The sequence below is a fragment of the Anser cygnoides genome, chromosome 3, assembly GCF_040182565.1.
Source record: "Anser cygnoides isolate HZ-2024a breed goose chromosome 3, Taihu_goose_T2T_genome, whole genome shotgun sequence".
Lineage (NCBI taxonomy): Eukaryota > Metazoa > Chordata > Aves > Anseriformes > Anatidae > Anser > Anser cygnoides.
In genome coordinates, this window is record NC_089875.1 from 33,156,765 (window position 1) to 33,163,046 (window position 6,282).

Below are 6,282 nucleotides of genomic sequence, written 5' to 3' on the forward strand. Positions count from 1 at the left end.
AGCACGTCCATGTTCCCCACCACTGCACCTCAGCTATAATGGAAAGCTTACCAGAGCTCTGACTACCTCTGCACCATGGCATATATAAGCCACGTCTAGGATAATCCAAACCTAGAAAATAGAGAGGTGGTTGAATAGTAACGTGCACAGCATTAAGTTCTGCAAATTATAGCTCAGCAAGGATAGGGGGACTATGAACTGGGGGTGCAGGAGAGGAAGGTGGATTGCAACAGTGTCATCAGCTGAGCACGGAAAAATGCTTGTTTTCCAGTGTCCTCCTACACCGGATACATGACTATCAGTATTTTCAGCAGAAAAAATAGGATGTGCTTCTTAGGTCAACTGAACTGCATATGCTGAAGGAAAGGCAGCTAAATGAAAAATTCTTGAAGGAAATCACGTGTACTCAAATATTTAGAGAGAACCAAAGCAGGTTTCACTTGCCTTCTGGATACATTCACCTCCTGCCAGAACATGGAAAACTGCAGGGGACAGCAGTAATCTGAAATGTTCCTCTTCTTGGTTAATGGGGGAGGAAGGAAAAATCCATTAAAATGAATATGTAACCAGCTGCTAAAATCAGCTGCTTTGTCATTCTAAAGACTATGAAGGAGAACTGTATTTTCACTACAACTACACTAATAGACCGTCCTGATTCTCTAATGACCAAAGGAAAATTGAACACCAGAAACCCCCTGCCAAGAATTACTTAACTTGCATCTATCCTACAGACAGGAATAAAACAAGATTTTAGGAAGTAATAAGGTAAAAATGGCTCTCAGACAAAGCAAACAACCCAAAACATTATGGATTTCAATATCTAGGTGTTCCTGGAAAAATATAGGAACTGAAGTTGAAAGTATGTTTGTTTGTTTTTCCTAATAAAAGACTAATTTATTTTCATGGGGAGTTTGAAGGTACAGGACACTTTTCTTTCCTCACTTAGACTCACGATGTGATACTGCAAAAGAAGGATGTTAGGTGTCCAACTTCAGGCACTTCAGTTACAGTTGTAGAAAGCAAAAGCAAAACCAGCCTCCTTTTCCAATACCTGTCCATTTGTGGGGACACAAAAATTCACAGGAAGACTTCATTTTACCCTTCAAAGGTTATCCAGAATTATAATGCCCTCAGTGATACAACAGGAACCAGACACAACAGCCCTGGGAATGTATGCCCTGGGAATGAAGAGTCCTGGGATTTTATGCCTTCCTCTGATTTATCTGGCGGTGGCAACTGCCAATGCGTGACCAACACCTATAGGACAAGCACGTACATTGCTTAGGAGTTCAGTGAGGATGGGGACCCAGCCTTCACCAACCAGTCTGCTCTGCGGCAGCAATTTCGTATTTCTGAGATCTCTTCCTGATGCAATACTGTATGAATCATAGCCTTCCGCTGTGCCTCAGTCTTCCCGTATTTAAAAATGAACATCCTGACTCCTGCCTATCTTAGTGGAATTTCTGAGGCTGAATTAGCATTTACGAAGTGTTGTAAGATCTCTGGAGAACTGGCAGAGCATAGTACTGTAATCAGTTTTCTACGTTCTTAAATACTGGATGTGAGTAATTCAGCGCACGGACGTTCTGTTGCCCTGCTTCAGAGACAAAAAGCAGAAGATGGAGTCAGATGGAGGATCAGAAATTCTTTGTTACTATATAATGAAAGGTAAAGTCACGTTGTTTCTTTTGGCATGTTCTTCTGATACCCACATGCTACCACACTTGTGGGCTAGAGAGCAGGATTTTGATTGATACCTCTGTGCCAGTATTGCTGCTCCATGAAGAATCAATTGTTCTACTTAATGTGAAGCTGTAAAGACTGTGAGCCCTCCCTCCCCTTGACTTTTCACCTTTGTGGATAAGGATTCAGAGTGAATGTTAATAGACAAGTCCTGGTTAAAAGTCCCCAGCTTCAGTGAATAATCATTATGTTTGTTATGACACTGTTATGTTTGTGATGACACACAGATGATTCAGGAGCTGGTGGAAACACGCGAGTCTTCCTTGGAGGGTGCAAAAGCCAAGTGTACTCTGATGGCAGGTAAGCGTGGACCAGAGATGCCTGTGGCAGGGTTCCTACTGATTCAGTATCAGGTTTGTTTTGCTATGAAGTCTGTTGGAAGCTTCAGGTGTTCTGCAGAGTGCAGATGAAGTCACTCTCCTTTTCTGGGTGAGGGTGATGGAGGGAGCCACAAACTGTCCCCACTGGGTAGCTGACTGCCTTCACAGCAAGGATCTGTGCACTGGGATCGTAGCCTGGCATGGTCAGCATGAAAAGGCTTCAAACCTCCAAGGTTAGAAAGTGCAGTAAGCAATAGGCTAATCATGCATCTTTAATAAGAAAAGCACTGTCATACCAGGTCCCACTGCAGTTCTCTCTCCAGCCTGCTTGGAGGCTTCAGCTCCTTATAAAAGCTCTGAAAGAATAAATCGTATCTTTGCTACCATCTCAGGTGACAGTGACACTGATATAGATGTAGACTAGGTTGTCCACCTGCAACTTCTGTGATTTAAACATATTCGCCTTTTTCCCATATCCTCCTCCAGCCCCCTCCTCAGTGAAACAAGTCATATTCTACCCCGCCTTGAGCACACAGCCACAAGCTGGCCAGCAATGAGGGCATTCTTACGTGTCGGTCCCTGGTACTGACATGACTGTCTTAGAGCAAATATTTCACATTCCCAAGTCACCCTGAGTTTTAATAAGGCATATGTAAAGTAACTCACCAGCATCAAAATCCTTGTTATTATTTCAGCTGTGCCTCCGAGATAAGGCATGTTGTAAACAGATCCAGCCAGACAGCAGATTTACCTGGAATATGTGTGTTTGTTCTTTTGGAAATTTCAGAGAGTGCTTGGTTGACTTGCCCTTTAGAAAAGCTTTGTAATATCAGAGCTTCCCATTTCCTGCCCACAGCTTCATGTCGTCTACTGGAAGCAGCTGACAAAAGCATCACATTCACTTTTTCCATACAGAAAAGATTTGATGTTCTCCTTCTCCGTTATGTTGATCTGCAGCACGTACCCTTACAAGTGCTTTTTGTGGGTACAAGAGAACAGTGACAGCATGCCCAGCCTGCCACAGTCAATCTACACAAGCTGTCTGCAGCAAATTATTTACCCACTGAGTTGGAATTTTGTTTCTGAACAGAGAACAGCTTCTATAAGTGGAGCTCACTCACTGAGTGTTTTGTGTGAAGAAATTTTAGCAGAGGGACTGCACTCACACTCATCACTGGTTGGCACTATAGTATTTGCAATCTGAAATCAGATTGATATGGGCCTGTTCCGTGAAGTCATATAACTGTTGGAAAATAGCTAGTATCTTAAATAATCAGCTCTCGTAAACTAATCATTAGCAAATAGTATAAGCACGGTTTAACTATCCATCCTAAATGCAGAATGCTCTACCCCTCAGATGTGTAAGTTAGGTCAAAACAGCCACATTCCCCATCAGGTGCCATCTGTCTGATGGCTTTGTAATGTGGAATTTTGAAGACAATTATTTCACTATGCACTTCCTTTTAAAAGGGAAGTTCTGTAGTGAAAGACAAGAGACACTGATCTAGTTTCTTGTTAGTAGACCTTGCACTGTAAATAGAGTTTTGTGAGTGGTTACAACCCAATACTGCTCAGCAGAGATTAAGACTCTCCTCTTCTGCCAGTTTTGTTGCTAATACCATTCCTGACAGTGGGGGAGGCTGGAGGTGGTGGTGTTTCCCAAGCTTCTTTCCCTGGTGCGAGAGCAATGCCTTATGAAAAACTCTTTCTTGTTACACTTTTGATGCTCTTTCTTGTCGGAAAAGGTGCTGAAAGCAGCAGAAGATTTTGTTTTCTGATTCAGTCTCTAACTAGAGTTAATACTTGGCAAAGAAATGTTTCCAACATTGATATTTGGATGGAGATTTCTGAAGAATTCTACTGCTTGTAAACAGTTTTTCATTTTTTTCTGATATTGTGAAGTATTTTGAATGCTTTGGGTGCATTTCAAACATTTTCTGTTCTTGATCTGTATTTAGCACTGTTGTGTTTATAACCCTCTGCATAGTATTAATCATAATTGTCAGATTCAACAATATTGTAGTATGTAGCCAGAAAAGGGTTGGGAGCCATTCCTCTTCCTTATATAGAGCTTACACCAGAAAGCAGGATGACTAAAGCCCTGCAAAACTTGCTGTCCATCTAATAACTGCAGTGGGAAACAGTATTCCCAAAAGGTCTGAGAATGAATTCATAAGGGCATTGCCGTAGAGCTTTAGTCTGCTTTAGCAACAGTTCTTTGTGTTTCACCTGTGCGTTGTACTACAGAAGTCTTGACCAGCAGGGCCTTTCTTCCCTCTCACCCTGTTGTACACCCGATCCAGCTGTGGCAAGAAGAGTGGGCATTAGGGGCCGGTCACTCGGGGTTTCCACTGAGCCAGTAAAACCACACCACTGCAAAATGCTCAGGAGCCAGCAGCAGTCTATTTCACAGCAACATCTGTATTTGAAAAATGAATGAGTCAGATAAAAGAGAGGCTGTTACCTCTTCTAAGTAAATTATTTAAACTTGCAACCTGTTTATATCTTTTTCCATGTGAAAAATTAATGTACCGCAGGTCCTTTTGCATTTTCATGGTAAACAAATCTATTTATAGGTTTTCCCCTCCTAAGGAACATAAAAAAGGGCTTTCCACTGCCAGGGTCAGAAATTTTAGGTATCAATCCCCTGCCACACCCCCCTCTGCCCCAACAGGGACAATTCAATGAGCATCTAAATATAAAAAGAGCAGACCCACTAACCTCCACAACAGTGTGCTACTGAGAAAGAAAAGCTGAGTCGAAATTTCTGCTCTTAACATTTGTGAAGAATGAAATGAGGATTTTCTCCATGTGTCACAAGGATCTTGCACCTGCACTTAAACTGACATTTGATAAAAATCATGGTCAAAATCTCCAACCTGGGTGTGCATGCTAGGCTTTTATTTTTATTTTTTTTTCATGTTGTTGCACTACCTGAGCAAAACCACCCTAATTTTCAGCAGTACTGAGCAAATGCCCCTGTGATGCATTTCACCAGCAGTTAAGAAATCTCAGCACCTCTGAAAATCAAATAGTGCTTAAATTTACAGCTTCTCTATTTGAAAGTATCTCCCAGAGTCTCCATCTATTTAAATGGAGAAATGCGAAACCAAGGGCACACAGTGATCTGGGCAGTCAATAATGTTTTTGGCAATGTAAGAAATCAATGAAACATTTGGGAATAATGGCATCAACTCGGATTTAACAGTTTTACAATGGTGTCGCTTTCCAACAAATGGATGTTGGGATTTTTCCTCATGCATATCTGAATGTAACAGTTATGGAAGATCATAGTCATGTTCCTTCCCTAATCTCCATTTTCACTTTAATTTCACTTATGAGCAGGCAAGCAGCCCGGGCACTTCTGTAAAGGTTTAGAAATGCCGCTGTGTGCCTCAGATTTGCTGGGCACATGGCATCAGAGAAAGGTGACTGTTGCCCGTCTCATCCTGGGGAAGGGAAAGGAAGATGAGGGGTCAATTCCAGATTTGCTTGAATTGGCCTCAGCCATTGCTGAATGATGCCAAATATTTTGTGAACTGAAATATAAGTGAACTGAAATGGCAGGCTATCTAAGCCCCATACGACAGTCACACACATTGTAAGTAGGACTGGATTCTCCTTTCCCTTGTGACCTCCAGCTAGCTTCTGTCTGAATACTGTGTGCAGCATTAATATTTCTAGCCGTGGAAGTGGCTGTGCCTGTGTTTGGAGCCCTACTGCACACGCCCTGAGAAGTGGCAGCTTCCTCATCCTCATCCCCTGTGCTGGGTGGCAGTCGGAGAGCAAAGCTACAGTTCGCTCATCTACCAGACTGCTGTCTTGGGCCTTCCAGCACCTTTAAGGGCCTGTCTTTCAGGGCTCTCTGCTTCCTCTGGTTACTTACTTATTGCATTTAGATGCTTATTTGGCTGACAGCACATTTGCTGTCCTTGTACGCCTTGTCCCCTCTGATGTGCCCCATAGATTTTAAAAACAATTTTATTAAAAAAAAAAACAAACAGGTGAGTTACATAACAGTTTCTCTGGCCAGGACCTCAAAGGAGGATTTATCTGAGCTACAGTATGAGCTTCACGCCACTACGGAAGCTGAGGCAATATTTAGTTTTGCTTCTTCCACATAATTTGTTGCAGAGAATCCCGAGCAAATGGCGCCAAGCTGCTGGGTGAGCAAAGAGTGAAAGGAAAGCAACCTAAAATTTTTTTAATGCTTTCTGAT